General features: G+C 40.5%; 1 protein-coding gene across 10 annotated transcripts in view; it reads right to left on the bottom strand.

Annotated features, from left to right (window-relative positions):
• The window catches only part of LOC106061566 (calmodulin-A-like), a 313,065-nt gene that overhangs the window by 82,221 nt on the left and 210,281 nt on the right, over positions 1-20,563 (bottom strand). Inside the window, exon 1 of one of the 10 annotated variants that reach the window (XM_056016323.1) lies at positions 7,259-7,409. The exons of the other annotated variants lie outside the window; for them this stretch is intronic. The gene's annotated coding sequence lies outside the window, so the exon portion shown is untranslated. Of the gene's footprint in view, positions 1-7,258; positions 7,410-20,563 lie in introns of those variants that run through there. 10 annotated transcript variants of the gene reach the window in all.

The raw sequence follows: 20,563 nt of genomic DNA, 5'->3' as shown, positions 1-20,563 counted from the left end.
GCTAGACCTACTCACTGCACGTATCACCGAAGAAACATCGCGTTCTTACCCACACTTTGCTGGTGTGCGTCTCTTTTTAAACATCATTGATCGCACGCGACGTTATTCTATTCGCAGTTTCAAGAATCGATCTGGTTAATATGCTTTTAAACACATTGTTATTTGCTAGATCTTTTGTCTTCAGGACCCAGTGCATACAAGGATGCTCTTCACCCTACCTCTTGTCTGTCTTTAAACACAAAAACAATGATTGCTATTATTTTGGGCCAATGTTGAGCTCTACTGCCTTTCTAATTTTAGTATATTGCGGATCACGTGATATTGACGTAAAGCGTTTCGTCACGATCAGAACGGGAAGGGGGGTGGAGGTGTGTTTCTAAGGAATTTAATCCTTCTAAATTTCCCCCCTCCCCTTAAGTTAGTGCCGTAAAACTCCATTTATCAGTATTCTTAAAAACCCGGATCGCCATATTTCCAGGATGTTATCAAGACCAACACCGAGTTCTATATTTAGCTGCTGTAACACAGGGACCTAACTGACCTGAGACCACTTGCCATGCCCAATGCCCTCAAATATTTGGGCAACTGGGTACAAATGGAGATCTCTGTCTTCCCCCATTTGCCTAAACCCTTTAAACACGTATAATAAAAGTAAAGTAAGTAAAATCCCCATTTCAGACCTTGTGGTCTATAGCGCAGATGATGTAAAGGTCATCTGTTTCTGTGGCCTACGGTTAACGAGGGTGTCATGTGGCCAGCACAACGAACAACCGCCTTTACAACTTTTCCCAAACTAATGTCAGGTACCCTTTAGAGCTGGGTAGACTCAGACGCGCCTAGACATCATGAAATTAAAAATCCCAGTCTTCACCAGGATTCGAATCCGGGACCACCGGTTCCGAAGCCAAGCGCTTTACCGCTCAGCCACCGCGCCTCCAAACACGTATAAAAGATGCTTTAAAAAGCCTGAAGACCCCCCCCCCTCCCCACCATTTATTTATGTTGGGCTCCAGCCTAGATCTTTTTTGTCTCACTCTCCCCCCCCCCCTCCCTGGCGAAGGGGCCAGCACTAAGAGTCTATCCCAATGCTCTTATCCCTGGACAATTGTTTACAAGGAAAGGACTAGACACAACTTTATCTTTACTATGTTTGACCTCCCAGCGTGACATAAAAAAAGGTCATCCACGCCCTCGCACTTATAAGAACTCGTAGCATGCAAAGCGCATAATGTAAAACATCTAGAGGAAGTAAGTCGCCGTCTCTCGGCACTCTTGTAATTGCTTACCATCAAAGGTCTTCTGCCAGGGGAGATGTGACACAGGTCAAAGAAAATTGGATACTAGCTGAAAGTGTTTCGGAAGAAAGAACAAAAAAATGAAATTCGTTAAAAGTGATTTGTGAGATAAATGTGCAGGGTGTGAGTTGGCAGAGGACGTTCCATCAGCGGTGGAGATAATTAAGTAATAGTTCAAATCTCGAGCTAGACGGCGAGGAATGGTGCAAAGGAGGGTTCGATCACGTGACCATATGTCCTGTGCGCATACAAAACAGACAGACCGAGACCAATCGTTAGGGAGGGCCTGAACACTGACCTATGACGTGGCAACCTGTGGGAAGTCTAGACCAATGATGCGTTGCCACCTCACTGTAAGTGACGTCGGGCCTGTGACGTGGCAACGAGCTATTGCTCTTAACGTCCCGCAGGTTTGCGACGTCGCAGGTCAGTGTTGATGTCTTGTATAAAGATTGGTCGTGACTAGACGACGGGGGATGGCCGGCTCGAACACTGGACCAGACAGACCGAGACCATTCGGCCTGAACCCTGACATGCACCGTCGCAACCTGTAGGCAGTGGAGACAGGTCGAGACGAGCTATAGGTCTTAACTGCCCACTGGTTGTGACGTTGCAGGTCAGCATTCAGGCCTTCCTGTGTGGATGTGTGGGCGGTGGTTATAAAGATTTACTGGTGGGATAGTTTTAAATTTAATTTAGAATTCACTAGCTACTGAGGACACGTAAGAGAAGAACAAAGGTCAAGAAACTCAAGGTCAAGGAAATCAAGGTCAAGGAAATCAAGATTTGAATAAAGTGAGCAAGAAATTCAAGTGTAAGTTAAACTTCCAGGTTCAGGGAAAGAAAAAAAGTTAATGCTGTGTGTGTGTGTGTTGTTGTTGTTGTTGCATACATTGTGTGACAAAATTCGGAGAAATTAAGAAAATAGCGATAGGGATAAAGATGGAGAGGGAGCGGAGGGGTCAAAGGACAGGAGCCAACATTAGAAACTAATCAATTTGTTTCTTTTTGTTTTGGGAAAAACTTTAAAAAAAAAAAGGACGATTGTTACAAAAATATTCACACACACACACACATACTGCCTACCTCTCATAACTAAAAAATCCACGAGCCCCCCCCTCCTGTATATACTCTACGTCGCCATAATAATGAATATGAATGACTTCTGTAATACATTACTTAGATAGGTATTTAACCAATCGATTCGTCTCGCATGGTAAAAACAATAGAAAAAAAATTACATGCCCGGAAGTTACGTGTGTGTGTGTGTGTACGCCATTAAAACACAAGGGGGAGTAATTAAGTATGTCATAAATGACCGATTATCTTTTCATGGTAGTCTACTTGAGGGGAAAAAAAAGATTACCAAGGACATAACATTTTTGCTAACATTTAACATTAGTATACGCATACTATACAGACTCACACGAGTTTTCAAAAAAATCGCCACAAACAGTACGCCAAACACTACATCAGATGACAAGGTGTGCTGAGCGTTTGTCCATCGTTCACTACAATTAGCATGTCCCTCAGACCAGGGTGCTTCTGGGTCATGTGACAATGCTTTGCGACGGCGCGTGTGGGCACTATTTGAGCACCGGACTTCCGACTGCTTTATGGTCATACTTCAGCAGCTGGCATGTGTAGAGGAGTCTGCTCTGCTGTCATTTATCCTTCGCTCTTCTGAGGGCGGCCTGGTGTTTTTGTGAATCTAGTATGAGTGCTCACACAAGGTGCAAGGATAGCTCTGTCCTTGAAGGCAGGCTCCTAGGGCGACGTTGTTTGTTTTTGGTTCTTCTCAAGGGTGCTTTGAAAACATCTGGACTATGATACTATTTTTTTTTTTCATTTGATACTTGTCTACCATTGTTATTACCATTGGAGGCCAAAGGAGGAGCCCCATCATAACGTGGGATTCGTCTGATTTGGAAGCAGGGCCGGTCTTAGGCCACTGCAACCTATGCGGTCGCAGTAGGCCCCGCTCTTTCATAGGCCCCTCACTAATTTTATGTGTAATTATTAATTGCAAAATATATACGAAAAATTCCTGGAAATAACATGCACTTATTAAAAAAATCTCCTGAAAAATAGACAAAATTATCATTTGTGGGTGTCATTCATTGCGGAAAACGCCAATCCTACGCGCGATAAAAAAAAAAGACATTGTCAGCTTTCATGTAATAAAATGTTATTATCGGACGAATTTTCCCCTTAACCGGAAGTTCCAATACCTTATTTACTTTTATTGTCACTGGCATATAAATATGCCATAGGTTGCAAGATTGGTAAAGTAAAATTAATTTGATCGCAATTTTGTTCTTAGTAAAGAATGAATAAAATGCAAAGTCGAATTTATTTTCTAATACAAAATCTTAATTTTCACTTATTATCCTTATTCCCACCCAGACTAGGCCCCGCGCAATTAGTTTCGCATAGGGCCCCGCAATCGCTAGGACCGGCCTTGTTTGGAAGCATGGCCTGCATGAGAGTATCAGGTTAGTAAATATGCTTTTTATTATAACTCTGGCAAGCACGTCCTTGACGGACTTCTATCCCTGGGCTTTGGTGTTAGTTTTTCTGAGACTGACCAATCATTGACCTTCATGGCATAGTGTAAGCTTTCTACGTCTCATGTCTGGAAGATCTATAATTCTGTATGTACGAGGAAGCTATGTGGCTGGCTGGCCAGGCGGTATGCACGCTCGGTCGTCTGGATGGTCCCGGGTTCGTACGCTGCCCGCTACCATTCCTCGTCGTCCTGCGGGAGGTTAGGACAAGATTGGAACACCCGAAACATTTGTACAACAGTTTTACAAACGTCTGCTATATACATTGTGTGTGTGTGTATGCATCTTGACCTCTGAAGGACAATGTTTTATTGCAGGAAGGGGGGACCCAAATTAGTGTTTTTTACTTTAGATATTAATTATTACGCAAATTGAAGGGGCCTCCGAAGAGGTCAAGCCCATATGATGGCGAATTCCTAGCTACGCCCCTGATCATATTTCTTGTTAGTTATAAGTTTTTCCTTCTGAATATAATGCTTATTCTGACCCAATAGAAAACTCGTCCCCACTTAGCGAAGGTGATGTTCACCTTTCCTTGCTCTATCATCTCATCTTTTATCATCTATTATCATCTCATCTTTTATCATCTATTATCATCTCATCTTTTATCATCTATTATCATCTCATCTTTTATCATCTATTATCATCTCATCTTTTATCATCTATAATCATCTCATCTTTTATCATCTATAATCATCTCATCTTTTATCATCTATTATCATCTCATCTTTTATCATCTATTATCATCTCATCTTTTATCATCTATAATCATCTCATCTTTTATCATCTATTATCATCTCATCTTTTATCATCTATAATCATCTCATCTTTTATCATCTATTATCATCTCATCTTTTATCATCTATTATCATCTCATCTTTTATCATCTATTATCATCTCATCTTTTATCATCTATTATCATCTCATCTTTTATCATCTATTATCATGTCATCTTTTATCACTCAAATCTGTCTTCCTATTTAAAAATCAATGATGCAAGGTAAGAAATATTTCATAAAAGAAACAAAAAAAAAAAAAGAAACCCAACACTTGGCCAGAGAATATCTCATGTATTATCTCAGAATGCTAAGCTACAAATAAGACAGGTATGTGTTCTTTAAAAACAAAAAAAAAAGTAGTATTCTTCCTTGAACAGACTTACTGCCCTTGGATAAATAGTATAGAAAAAAAATTTGGAGTAATTTGCAATGAACATGCCACTATTTCAATAAAAAGAAAAGGTCGTTAATCGCATTCCAGACTCTCCCCCCCCCCCCACCTACATGCTCCAAATACATACACCTTGCATTGCCCTGCTCTCCTGGACACGTACAATTAAACAGAACTCTTACAAATATAAACAAAATGTCCTCTCGTAGTGCATTACACAATTATAAACTTTAAAAAAAAAATCACAACGTGTGTGTGTGTGTTTGAACATAGAGTCTGTATTAAACTACTGGCCAGATGTCGAGCGAATTAACTAAACGAGCGCCCCACGTGGTGCGGCCGACGCGGTACAATTTTTTCCCAATTTTATCGTAAACAAACAAATCGTGCCATTCTGGACATAGCCAAATATAGATCTAGATCTAGGATATATTCACAACAATGACTTAGCCATTTTCAGTCATTTTATATTAAGTAGTCGTATCTTTAAACAGTTAAAAAAAGATGAATGATCTTTGGTACTTCCAGATGCCTTTAAATAAATTGTTTTCGTGGATGTATAACATAAATGCCATATAAACTCTATGGCCATATATCGATGTCCTAAGGGCTCGCAAAAGCATTTTTGCAAAGGAACAGTACCAGGAAAAAAGAAGAACAGGCAGACAGGGAAAGCGACGGGAGGACAGAATCAAAGTATGGACGACACAGCGTATGGGTGGTGCCCAGACGCGCCAACAGACATAAGGGGTAGGTGAAGGCGACATAGAAGAGAATCACCTCTTTTGTATTTGAAAACTATTTTTTAATCCTTAGATATTGGTGAGAGGGAGAGAAAGAGAGGGAGATAGAGGAGAGAAAGAGAGAGAGAAATCAATGATATTAAAACGTATTGAAGAGTGAAACAGAATAAAACCAGATGAAAAAGATGTGCATACGTTTAGAAGGGAACATTTATAGCGCCACGATTGAAGGGCGGAGTTATAAAGTGCGAAAATCCCTCTCCCCCCCCCCCAAAAAAAAAAAAACAAGAACCTTCTGGGTGGAACCTCGACATTGGTCTCGAAAACGGCTCTAACGATTTTCCTAGAAATTTGAGATGTGCCTTTATCGTTGAGAAAAGAATGACAAGCTCGTTGGCCCCTCCGTTATAAGTTTTTCAAAGTACCAAAAAAAAAAAAAAAAGAAAGAAAATGTAACTTTGGCTAGAGAACGAGAACATATTTATCTTGAACGGACTAGACGTCTTCGGGTGTTTCCGCATATAGGCAGCATTCATTTAACAGTTTAATAAATTTATGTTCAGGAACGTTTTACGCATCGTCCTTTAAGTCTATATCTTAATGGCTATGATAATATATATGGAGTTTAAGGTTCGTTTAACAAAGTTCTTTTCTGAAGGGGGGGGGGATTTTTTTAAAAATCAAACAGTCATTTGTTATTAAGAGTGAAACAATCGATATAGATGTTTTACTGGAAGGGGTATCAACATTACTATAATTTCAAAGAAATTAAAATATGTTTTTAAAGTGTTTATTTTTATTTCTTTGCATTTTTTTTAACGAACATGAAACATACTTAAATCCAAATGAGTTGTTTGTTTTTAAATGTTTCAGATGTTCCTCCAGAATTAAAGATTGTTACACCCTAGACCAGGGGTTCTCAACCTGTGGGTCGTGAGCCCCTTGTGGGTCGATTGACGATTTGCCAGGGGTCGCCTAAGACGATCCAAAATATGCATTGTTATTGACTACTCATCTATTGCTGTGTGTGTGTGCGGGGAGGGGGGTCGCGGCAGAGTGGGGGATTATAAAAGGGGTCTCCGAGCATAAAAGGTTGAGAACCTCTGCCCTAGACCAAACCTCGCGCAGGATGGCGGTGGATAGCGGCGGGCAGGCTTGGAACCCGGGATCATCGAGACATCAGTCCAGAGCGCATACAATCGAACAGTGATTGACAACATTGCATACATGGCGGCATACATACTCGCAGAATAAATACACAACAGAGTGGTAAGCACTCCGTCTGCCGGCGCCCCTAGCTCAACTTCAACGCCCTATTATGTAGAAAGTCTTTTTTAATTTTTTTTTAACAGACGTTGTTTCACGGCGCCACATAGCGCCCTAGAGCAAGTGCATGCGCTGCCCAGTACCTCGAGCCGGCGCTACTACCAAAATATCAACCCATAGACAGAATAGTAAGTATGAACAACTATTTGAAACCTACCTTTCTTTCATCTGCTTCAGAAAGAACACAGAATAACAAGGTCCCGTACTCCTCTTCTAGCAGTACGTTAGAATACTGAATACTAACAGGACAGTCAAGTGGTAGGAATTCAATAGTTTCTCAGACACATACAATCTTATTTAAAAAAAAAAATAGTCTATTTTTGATTTAATATATTTCTCTCCCTTAGGTGACGACTTGTCAAGTTCAATACTGAGCGCGTGGCGAGGAGGCTAATCCAAGGAGAGAGAGAGAGGGGGGGGGAATCAATATCGAAGTGAAGGGATTCAGTTGGAGATTAATAACGTCCTACCGATCGTAAGGCTTTGAATAGGAAAATATTACTTATAGAGATTCTAAGTCAATGGAGAAGGTGGGGGGGGGGGAGGGAAAGCCAGAGAGAAAACAAGTGTGTGTGTGTGAGAAAGAGCGAGAGAGAGAGTTCTAACCGTGTTGCTATACATGAGTGCATTTAAAAAGTGACTTGCAAATGCGTTGTCTAGAAGAGTAAAATTACTAGACCAATTTTATTTCGGCTATGCAAGAAGATAGAAACTATTTTTTAGGTAGGGAACTCATATTATATTAGTAGATCTCAAAACGAAATCACATGGTACACACTAAATGAACACTTAATCTTCACATTCACCTACCCATTAGTCGTCGGACGCTGGGGCAACACGCAAGATCCGTCGACCATCCTTATCCATTCCTCTCTGTCATGTGCCTTGGATAGGACCTCCTTCAAAGGTCGCCCCGTCCATTCCTTTATGTTGTCTATATTATTCTTACACTCTTAATTTTTTAAAATACAGTTTAATTAACCCACGCTCCGTAGTGAAAGTTATATATATTCTTGTTATAGTGGAGAATGTGTATTGTTTATAAAAGAAACTTTCGGCTATTTTTTGACGATGGTCACAAGTCTAGAATGTCCGGCTGTACTAACAATGATAAGAAGAAGATAAAACTGCAACACAACACTTTCTTCACTCCCACTCACTCTTGTACTGCTTCCTTCCTCTTTATAGCCCTCTCTCACTCCTAGACCCAGTGTTATTAGACCCAGTGTTATTAGACCCAGTGTTATTAGACCCAGTGTGATTAGAACCAGAGTTACTAGACCCAGAGTTATTAGACCCAATGTTATTCGACCCAGTGTTATTAGACCCAGTGTTTCTAGGCCCAGTGCTATTAGACCCAATGTTATTAGACCCAGTGTTTGTAGGCCCAGTGTTTGTGGGCCCTGTGTTATTAGACCCAGTGTTTCTAGGCCCAGTGCTATTAGACCCAATGTTATTAGACCCAGTGTTTGTGGGCCCTGTGTTATTAGACCCAGTGTTTCTAGGCCCAGTGTTATTCGACCCAGTGTTATTAGACCCAGTGTTTGTGGGCCCTGTGTTATTAGACCCAGTGTTTCTAGGCCCAGTGTTATTAGACCCAGTGTTTCTAGGCCCAGTGTTATTAGACCCAGCGAACAACTCTAAATAATAATTGCTCGACTGCTAAAAAGACACATTTTTCTTCCCCTTTACGACTTTCGTCCCTGGCAGTGTCACAAAAAGAATCGAAAGTTTTAGCGTATGTTTTCACGACAATGACAAATAAATTAGGACATTGTTTAGGTCGAACTAGCACATTGTTTAAGTCGAACTGTTTTTGGATCTCCACACAGTCTAGTCCAGTAGGACTTCATATATATTTCATGGCTATCTATGATCGATCCACGGGAGTGTCCCACCAGGACTGGAGTCAGACTTAATAAAGCCCTACGCTATTTGAGGTATAGGACCTTCTATAAGTCCAGATATTAAATGTCAAGGCCAAATATGAACTTCAGTGACCTAGAGGGTTCAACTGATATACAAGTGGTTAGATAGTGAACGTATGTCATATTACTTTAATTGTTCATATCAAACTCACTTGGACACATTTTTGAGGCCCCTCGAGAAAGTGGTGGCCCTAAGCTAAAGCGTGTGTAACCTAAACGTAATTCTAGCCCTCTGTCTCCCCCCCTCCCCCCGAAGTAAACTCGGGTACATCCCCAAGATGTGCAATACCCAGCGCGCCTTCAAAGGAACAGCCATTCATCACCTTCAACTTCCTAAGGAACAGCCATTCATCGCCTTCAACTTCCTAAGGAACAGCCATTCATCACCTTCAACTTAATAAGGAACAGCCATTCATCGCCTTCAACTTCCTAAGGAACAGCCATTCATCACCTTCAACTTAATAAGGAACAGCCATTCATCGCCTTCAACTTAATAAGGAACAGCCATTCATCGCCTTCAACTTAATAAGGAACAGCCATTCATCGCCTTCAACTTAATAAGGAACAGCCATTCATCGCCTTCAACTTCCTAAGGAACAGCCATTCATCGCCTTCAACTTCCTAAGGAACAGCCATTCATCGCCTTCAACTTAATAAGGAACAGCCATTCATCGCCTTCAACTTCCTAAGGAACAGCCATTCATCGCCTTCAACTTAATAAGGAACAGCCATTCATCGCCTTCAACTTCCTAAGGAACAGCCATTCATCACCTTCAACTTAATAAGGAACAGCCATTCATCGCCTTCAACTTCCTAAGGAACAGCCATTCATCACCTTCAACTTAATAAGGAACAGCCATTCATCGCCTTCAACTTAATAAGGAACAGCCATTCATCGCCTTCAACTTAATAAGGAACAGCCATTCATCGCCTTCAACTTAATAAGGAACAGCCATTCATCGCCTTCAACTTAATAAGGAACAGCCATTCATCGCCTTCAACTTAATAAGGAACAGCCATTCATCGCCTTCAACTTAATAAGGAACAGCCATTCATCACCTTCAACTTAATAAGGAACAGCCATTCATCGCCTTCAACTTAATAAGGAACAGCCATTCATCGCCTTCAACTTAATAAGGAACAGCCATTCATCGCCTTCAACTTAATAAGGAACAGCCATTCATCGCCTTCAACTTAATAAGGAACAGCCATTCATCGCCTTCAACTTAATAAGGAACAGCCATTCATCGCCTTCAACTTAATAAGGAACAGCCATTCATCGCCTTCAACTTAATAAGGAACAGCCATTCATCGCCTTCAACTTAATAAGGAACAGCCATTCATCGCCTTCAACTTAATAAGGAACAGCCATTCATCGCCTTCAACTTAATAAGGAACAGCCATTCATCGCCTTCAACTTAATAAGGAACAGCCATTCATCGCCTTCAACTTAATAAGGAACAGCCATTCATCGCCTTCAACTTAATAAGGAACAGCCATTCATCGCCTTCAACTTAATAAGGAACAGCCATTCATCGCCTTCAACTTAATAAGGAACAGCCATTCATCGCCTTCAACTTAATAAGGAACAGCCATTCATCGCCTTCAACTTAATAAGGAACAGCCATTCATCGCCTTCAACTTAATAAGGAACAGCCATTCATCGCCTTCAACTTAATAAGGAACAGCCATTCATCGCCTTCAACTTAATAAGGAACAGCCATTCATCGCCTTCAACTTAATAAGGAACAGCCATTCATCGCCTTCAACTTAATAAGGAACAGCCATTCATCGCCTTCAACTTAATAAGGAACAGCCATTCATCGCCTTCAACTTAATAAGGAACAGCCATTCATCGCCTTCAACTTAATAAGGAACAGCCATTCATCGCCTTCAACTTAATAAGGAACAGCCATTCATCGCCTTCAACTTAATAAGGAACAGCCATTCATCGCCTTCAACTTAATAAGGAACAGCCATTCATCGCCTTCAACTTAATAAGGAACAGCCATTCATCGCCTTCAACTTAATAAGGAACAGCCATTCATCGCCTTCAACTTAATAAGGAACAGCCATTCATCGCCTTCAACTTAATAAGGAACAGCCATTCATCGCCTTCAACTTAATAAGGAACAGCCATTCATCGCCTTCAACTTAATAAGGAACAGCCATTCATCGCCTTCAACTTAATAAGGAACAGCCATTCATCGCCTTCAACTTAATAAGGAACAGCCATTCATCGCCTTCAACTTAATAAGGAACAGCCATTCATCGCCTTCAACTTAATAAGGAACAGCCATTCATCGCCTTTGCCGAAACCCCTACGTTTCAATATCGACGTCCTTGGATGTAGTGACTATCTGTATAGAGGTGGTACATTGAGCAAAGATAGTCTGTGATACTTATTTACATGGCAAAGTGTCTTACTTCTACACGAGTCTCGTTCTCACATCGTGTCTTGATAACAGCCACCATGACGTAACAAAGGGGGGAAAGGTCATTGACTTAACCGCGGTGAAAGAAAAAGACAACTAACAAAAAACAACAAAAAAAAACAACAATTTATCTCTAGTCCCTGAACCAGTTGAATATCTGATTCAGGTCATAGATGCAAATACCTTCTTCCTCCAACTTGTATCCTCCTCCCTACTCAACTCATTCTAAACACACACACACTAAGACACACACACACACTGAGACACACACTTGCTCAGAAGCTCAAAAACACGTCCCTTGCGTAAGCATGCGAGAGGAGAGTGGATCCAATCCATTTTGATATACAATGTACTCCAAAATAAAAAAAAAAAAAAAAGAAATAAATTCAAGGTGGAAAAGAAAAAGAGGTAGAAGGGTCGAGAAAGGGAGGTAATATCAAAACTGTACTCACTCTTGGAAGCGCAGGATCAAATGGCGGGAATGCCAGACGCTATTACACCGAGCAGACGACTTTAATGGCAGCGCAATTAAGCGAGGAGTAAACTATACAGCCCCTGGGTTCAGGTGGCCATCTCGGGGTTCAGTTTATTGAACAATGTAAATAGATTAACATTTGTTCATTCTAAAACGTTCATTGTATGATCCAATTAATTAATTGCTTTTTTTTTTGTAATGTCGTGAACGAGGCTATAAATTGGATGTTGAAATGCACCATGTGCACGCTACAACCACTTCGACTCAAAACGAGGCTAACGTGGAATCGATAATGTAGAGGCAGATTTATATTATGCCTTACAATAAACTCGAGGGGGGGGGAGGGATCTCGTAACTGATATCAAAAGCAGTTTCTTAAAACTAACACAGTTATTTGTTATTTTATCTTGACATTTTTACCGTGGAGATGTCGCGAACAAATGTAGCAGACGATCTGTTTCGGTTTAGATTTTCATTTGTATTGCGCATCTCTCATGTTAAAGCATGTTCAGTGCAATGTGCTCTAATAAAGGTTTTTTTTTTGTTGTTTTTTTTTGTTTTTTTTTGAGTGGACATGTGCAGGGTCACGTGATCCGGGAGAAGGTTTCCGTGTTGCTTTTGGACGCTCAGCAAATACATCTCCAGTCTCAAGTCAAGTTTCAAGTCAAGTCTCAAGTCAAGTCAAGTCTCAAGTCAAGTCTCAAGTCTCAAGTCAGGTCTCAAGTCAAGTCTCAAGTCAAGTCTCAAGTCAGGTCTCAAGTCAAGTCTCAAGTCAGGTCTCAAGCCAGGTCTTAAGTCAAGTCTCAGGTCAAGTCTCAACTCAAGTCTCAAGTTTCAAGTCAGGTCTCAAGTCAGGTCTCAAGTCAGGTCTCAAATCTCAAGTCAAATCCCAAATTTAACCAAGCCTCATTTGAAAAGAGAAGTTTGAGTAAAATAAAAATTCAAAGCTAAAAAATGTCAGAACTATTTTTGACCTCCAAGTCAATTTGGCATAGGACAGAGTAAGTTAATCAGTGTAATGAGTTGATCTTGTTTAACGTGATTGTATCCAGTTCAAATCTAATGGAGTCGCTATGGCTAATTTCATACAACCTTGCTCCTGGGCAGTGTTTCATAAACTGTGGTCTGCGGAACCCTAGTGTTCCGCGAGGCCTCAATAGGTGTTCCACGATCTACTGCAATAATTAAATAGTAGGCCACAACGTGAATTAATCTCTCTAAAAAAAAATGAGCAAAGTGTTCCGTTAAATGTTCATAATGTGAGAAGTGTTCCTTTATGGAACAGTCTGTGAAACCGCTGCTTTAGGGAATAGTATTTGATGGCCGAGTTGTAACGTTCTTAGCTACCGAAACGTAATGGTTTGGCTCGAGTCTTGATGAAAGTTAGTCTTTCTTTTTCATTAGTGCTTGACGGATATTCCCGAGTGAGTCTAACTACTTTGGTCAGGCGATACTTGTTATTAGAGTGATAGTTAGATGATATCAGGCATAACGACATCGATTACTCTTTATAGACTCGATACATCAACATCTGTCAATCAAAAGATGCCTAACTTATCCAATAGTAAAAGACCTACCGTGAGACTGAGGAGGGGGGTCAAATAAGTGACTATGATATCTAACTTCAAAATTTATTACTTGGAGACTATCTAATCTTTTGTATTGTGTAACATATTCGCTTATAACGATTTAATGTGTAGCAAGTTCAGCAACTCCAAGTTATGAAGTCGACATTATGGTTTCCTTTTTTTTTTTTTTAGAATGTTTCGGCTTAACCTATTTCCGATAGGTTCTTAAGACAAACCCCCCCCCCTTCCCATGGTTAACATTTAAACACTTTCTTTTGTTTTTTTTTTACTAATCTAGCCAATCAGCTGAACGGTTCTGTCAAAGGAATGAAAATTCAATCCCAGGCAGGGTCTTCCTTAGTGCAACGAATTGTGACAAAGAAAGACGTGAATTAAAAGTCGTGGTAACCTTTTTACTTTCCACTGACCACACACGCACACGAACACGTGCACGCACGACGCAAAAACACGCACACACACACACACACAGAGTCTTCATTGGTTTATCTTGCAATGATAAAAGCTTCTATCAGCTTGTTGTTTTTGATAAACGTCTACGAGATGTGTCAGCGAGGCACGTCCAAAGTGACACATTTTAATGCTATCAGTTTCAGAACAATACTAAGATAAGATATTCAGTATATATCTATATATATAATTCTCTTCATGGCTCAAGAGTTTGGACGAGAAGAAGTAAAGAAAGATCCCTCTTTTATTTCTGCAAGTCTGACTAGAGTTACTCCAAGTAAACTTTAACGGACGAAAAAAAGAGGGGGGGGGGGCAGGGAATTAATTTACTCTGTATTCACCCGTCACTAAATAGCAGGGGCGAACTTAACCGTTGTGGGGTCCTTTGCGAAACGGATTTCGCGGGGCCAAGTTTGGGTAAGTATACGGATAATAAGTGAAATTTAAGAGTTTGTATTAGAAAATAAATTCGTCTTTGCATTTTTTCATTCTTTACTACGTACAGAATTAATACACAAGTCTTGCGTCAAAACTTGCATGTAGTGAAGTCATACAGTATATCATTAAAATTCTGTTTCCTACATATATCACGCTCAGTAGTAAGAATTAGCAAATGTTTCAATCTTTCTTTGAGAATTGTTGACATCAAGTAATTCTTCATTAGTTTGAGGCGCGAGAAGCTTCTTTCACCAGATTACACAATTACGGCTAATGCATAATGTCGTTTTTATTTATCGCGCTAAGGATTGGCGTTTTCCATATTGAATGACACTCCAAAATGACAATCTTTTGCCTATACATTTCATGAGATTTTTATGAGTTTTCAAAAGATTTTAATAATTTCCGGAGATGTCCAGGACTTTTTCGAATATTTTGAAATTTCAGGAGATTTACAGGAGCTCCTGGTAAATCAGGAGGCCTCGGGAAATCTGTTATAAGGTATAAAATGGTTTAATGTAATCATTTACACCTAGAATTAGCGCGGGTCTTATGAAAGTGCGGGGCCCACTGCGGTCAAATAGGTTGCAATGGACTTAGGCCGGCCCTGAAAAATAGCGGCGTATGCTACGCCGTGGGTCGACTAGTATAATATAAATTATATAATATTCTTATTTGTAAGGTAAATTCCAAACAGATTATGAATTTGTAAAGTTCCTCTTTCAGAATCTTGTTATCTATGAGGACACATACTGTAAAGGTCATCTGATACTGTGCCCCACGGTTAACGTGAGTGTCATGTGTCCAGCACAACGACCAACAGCGTTTACTTTTCCACCAGTTAATTAGAGCTGAGTCGACAACAAGGATTCTGAAATTAAAAATCCCAGGATTCGAACCACAGACCTCTCGGTTCGGAAGCCAAGCGCTTTATGACTTCGTCACCAGGCCTCTACGAATTTACTACACACACAAACAAAAATTTTCAATTAGCAGAAACAAAAAAAAAAGTGAAATATTTTTTTTTAATCGCTTTGTAAACAAAAAAACAAGATAAAAGTAACATAAAATAGTTGACGCTGTTTTCTTTATTTAGTTTTTATGTTTAGTGTTGGTTGTGTATACTCCCAGAAACAGCAGCCTTGCAATCAGAACAAACCAAGAGACCTTGATCAAAGATAAACGTTTTCTTTCATCAGATAACGCAGTGCGTTGATTTATTAGGTTTCGATCACACACACACACACACTACACACACACACACACACATGTACACAAGCACGCACGCACACACGTGTGTGACCAGCTTGAACTCACATATTACGTTACACGCACAACTCTGGTTGGTCTAGTTCACATCCCTGGTGTGAGAGTCTCAGCATGCACATCCTTTCCTATCCACACCGCACACTTTTTTTTTTTCTTCTTGCTATTATAATTACAATACCAGGTATAAGGACGCTGTGGCGAAGGTCACATGGGTGAGAGATTAACCCTTTGTGACCTACAGCGATTCACTGTTTCCATGGTGACCACCACATCGTACGTCATTCACGGCTACTTCCTTAACACCCCTCCCCCCGCACACACGTCTTTAAAACCTAAGTTTTTGTTGCATTAAAAAGGGAACCGGGGGGGGGCGGTGCGATTGTCCAGATTTATTTTTAGAATCACACAGGGATAAGTTGTATGACATATGTCAATCTAACATTTGAGACAGCAGACACATGAAGCATTCTCCGTAGGGTTTATATGACGCTAACTGAAGGAAGGCAGTGACAGTTTTACTTTTAATTTATCATACAAAAGTTGGTGTCAGCAGATTTTTTTTTTTTAATTCATTTTTTTTTTTATGTCTTCAGTTAAATTTAGAATTTTTTCTCTCCCCATTCACGATAATCATTATTGTATAGTTACAACATCAACTCTTTCGCCGTAGACATTTGGTTGTTGTTGCTGTCAACACAGAGTCATTGTTTTAAATAATAAAAAAATAAAATTGATTTTGAATAGTTACTGTATAATGTCTTTCAGTGCACTCTTGTCTTATCTTTTTTTTTTTAATGTATGTGTGTATGGGGGAGGGGGGTTAGTTAGCCTTTTGAGTCATCAATAAACACAACTCTGCTCGAGTCAAATCTTAATGTAAAATTCTTGGTTTGCATAGAGATTCGAGCTCACGCCTCCTGGTTACGTCGTAGCTTGGGTTGTTGTATGCCACCCATTCACACTTCTTATAATTTAGCGAGGGGTGTGTGTGTGATTCACTACGATTTGGGGGGGGATGGGGTTGTTTATCCGCAGCATCTCTTTCACTGGCCGATCTTTAACTGAAACGGATACGGACTCTTTACACTTTCCGGTCAGTTTTTGAAGCCGGTTAGAAACTTGTGGGCATCTGGTCCATCGTGTTCTTGTAATGTAACACACTGGTTTGGGGAAAGAAAAGGAGGGGGGGGTGCGGCTATCTAGCGATACTAAGGATTAATTGACGCATGCTAAAACAATTAGTGTTAAGCTTTCTAGAGCTAACCTTTCTTGTGCTATGCTTTCGCAACTAAAATTACAAATAACTCTGGCATAAAGCACCCAACATAAAAAGGGGTGGGGAGGGGGTTTTCAGGCTTTTTTATGCATCTTTTATATGTGTTTGGAGGCGCGGTGGCTGAGCGGTAAAGCGCTTGACTTCCGAACCGGGGTCCGGGGTTCGAATACTGATGAAGACTGGGGTTTTTAATTTCGGGTTCTTCGGGCGCCACTGAGTCCACCCATCTCTAATTGGTACCTGACATTAGATGGGGAAAAGTAAAGGTGGTTGGTCGTTGTGCTGGCCACATGACACCCTCGTTAACCGTAGGCCACAGAATCATCTGCCCTATAGACCACAAAAGGGGAACTTTTTTACTTAAAGCAGCCACCTCTCCAGGCCTTACAGCGCTCCAAATGAAAGATAAGTTTTAAATTCTAGAACTTTGCAGAATTTGAACAGCTTGGAAAGATAGCATTTATCAATTATTTGTTTTTAAATTCAAATAAACATGGCGTCATTATTAACCACACACACACACAGTTGTGAATAGACGAAGTAGTGACGGCATCCCCCACCTCTTAAGAATCACAGCAAGACTCAATGAATAAAAGCAATCTCTGGAACATGAGACAGGGCACGAGCAGGGGTGGACACAGCAGAGGAGTGTGTGTGTGTGTGTGTGTGTCTGAAAAGAGGGAAGGGGGGTATTTGAAGACGTGTGAGTGTGGCGTCTCGTGTGAGCAGAAATCTGATAGACAAGACACGAGCGAGACAGCGAGAGAGGAAATGGGAGGATTTACAGCAGGGGCGGGGAGGGAGGAGGGCGAGACGAGAAACGAAAACTATGAGAGATGATTGAATTAAATGAGAGAGAGAGAGAAAGAGAGAGAGAGAAAGGGAGAAAGTTAGAGAGAAAGGGAGAAAGTTAAAGATAGAGAAAGGGAGAAAGTTAGAGAGCGAAAGGGAGAAAGTTAAAGAGAGAGAAAGGGAGAAAGTTAGAGAGAGAAAGGGAGAAAGTTAAAGAGAGAGAAAGGGAGAAAGGGAGGGAGAAAGAGAGAAGGAGGGAGAGAAAGGGAGAAAGAGAAAGGGAGAGAGAGAAAGGGAGACAGAAAGAGAAAAGGATAAAAAGAGAGAGAAAGGGAGAAAGACAGAGAGAAAGAAAGAAAGAGAGAGAAAGAGAAAAAGGGAGAAAGATATAGAGGCAGAAAGAGAGAAAAAGGGAGAGGGAGGGTGGAGGAAATCGAACAGAATGCACTAAATGAAGTTGAACCAAAAAGAGACAAAGAAACGTGAACTGATGAGGAAGAAGTAACAAGTCAACCAAAAGAGAGTAGGAATCAAGCAGAAAGTGTAACAAGTAAAAAAAGGAAGGAGGGATAGAGAGAAACAAAATTACAAGAAAGAATACAATCAACAAAAGGATAAAATAGAAATGTGAAGGAGGTCAACTAAAGTGGTGAACGTGGGAGTTATCGAAGGCTGTGGACATTCAATGAAGAGAGACAGAGAGAGAGAAAGAGAAAGAAGGACAAACAAATAGAATAAGAAAGAGAGAGAGAGAGAGAGAAACTATTTTAAGAGGGTAATCAAACTGCTAGCCAAGAAAAGTGAAGAAGAAGTCAGCCTAAAATCAACTGGCCAGTTAACAGTTGGCTACATCGATAGCCCCCCACAAGTGTATCGATTGCCTTTCCTCCCACCCCCCACCCCCCAAGTAGATCGATAACTTGGCCACGTCTGGGCCTCAGACCTCATCCCTAGCCCCCCCCCCCTTCCACCCCTTTCTTTTTACTTCTTATTTCCTTTTCCCTTTCCAAGAGATGACTTAAACGTGGCCAGTGGATGTCCAAAAATGAAAGTTTCCTCTTTTGGTGGCCACCTCCACCTTTTTTTTAGTGCACCATGGGTCAGTTTTAACCATAGATGGGGATACATCATTGCGATTCATGCAGTTTAGTGTTTGTGATCAAACTCTCCACGAAACAAGACAGTGGAATCTTTTCTCCTCTATTTCTAATTGGATTACGTTCTTTAAATGTCGCTAACATTGTTGTATGGCTGTCTATACAAAATCTCTTTTTCTTATTTTTTTTATCAAAAGAAATGGACCTCATTCACCAAAACGAACGGTCACGTGATAATATAGATACAACAACGAAAAAAAAACTGTCACGTGATAGCCATTGTTGATTAAAATTAGATCGTAATTTGTATAGAAGAGATACAGAATCACGTGACTCAATGTTGTTTGTTTACGATTGGTGAATGAGGTCCATTGACTTTTTCAACCAATACAATGTATACAAACTATTTTTCATCTGACTATGAAATGCATACAAATTAATGTAAAAATGGATAACTTTTGGTAAAGAAACAAAGTAGAATATCTAGATACATAACGTCTAGTCAGTTAAAATATGTCCCCTGCCTCAACAATATAGTAAGGTTCTCCTTTCAGACCATGCGGTGTATAGGGCAGATGATGTCAAGGTCATCTGTTTCTGTGACCCACGATTAACGAGGGTGTCATGTTGCCAGCACAACGATCAACCACCTTTAATTTTTTCCTCCACTAATGTCAGGTACCCATTAGAGCTGGATGGACTCAGAAGCGACATAAAGATCCCGAAATAAAAAAATCCCAGTCTTCACCAGGTTTCAAACCCGAGCCCCCAATTCGGAAGTCAATCGCTTTACCACTCATAGTTCTTCCAATTTTTTTTAAGGCTTCATTTAAAGTGCGTACCACGTGACAACAGGAGCTCACTGGCTGTCCTACATCTAGGATAACTGGACAGGACGGTGATGACCTCTCACACCCTATGATTACTGGTCCCACAGTCTCGCGGTGATCATCATCATTACCCAACCACGTGACCAGCACAAGGGATAGCTCCGCGCTGGGCTGCAATCAGGTCGGCGTCCCAATTCGCTCAAATACAGGTCCCCAGTGTTGATCATAAAGGCGAGGTCCAGAAGTCACTGACCCTGAAATTCAGTATCGGCTAGGTATTGATCGCTAAAGACCTGTCTTAATATAAAACAAGAGGTCATAGCGGACAACTACTAGACTATGATGCGTGTGTGTATAGACCAAACTAGAAACATTGATTTCAGTTATTCGGTTAATAAAGCCAAATATTTGATTTCGAATATACCCATACACTTCACATCTCTGACGACCACAGCGATTGAAGATTTAATGAGTTATAGGTAATGCATATTTACCAGTTTTTTTTCTTCCACTTTTATTGTATTTGTCTTAAGTGATAAAATAAGATACATTTTCGCATTTTCCAAGTTGGGGGCCCCGCGCAAATGAGAATATTTTGTCAAAGTCAGCCTATCGTACAAATATGAGTGGCCCTGCACAGCAGGCGACCTGATTATACTGGACTTTTCTCAATTTTTGTTGTTAATATTTTATGTCTTTATATTGTGTCTGTTCTATTTATGTGTATGTTTTTGTTGTGTAGTCTTTACATGAGAAAAGAGTCCTTGTAATCACAACAAATTTCTATAAGGATCAATAAAGCAGACTTAGTCTTAGTCTTAGACAATAGGCAATGAGCTGGAAAGAAGAGATACACTATAGCAATGAAAGATCGTCTTATCTCTCT

Source organism: Biomphalaria glabrata, chromosome 17 (genome assembly GCF_947242115.1).
Source record: "Biomphalaria glabrata chromosome 17, xgBioGlab47.1, whole genome shotgun sequence".
In the NCBI taxonomy this organism is placed as follows: Eukaryota; Metazoa; Mollusca; class Gastropoda; family Planorbidae; genus Biomphalaria; species Biomphalaria glabrata.
This window is presented reverse-complemented; position numbering and strand designations above follow the sequence as displayed.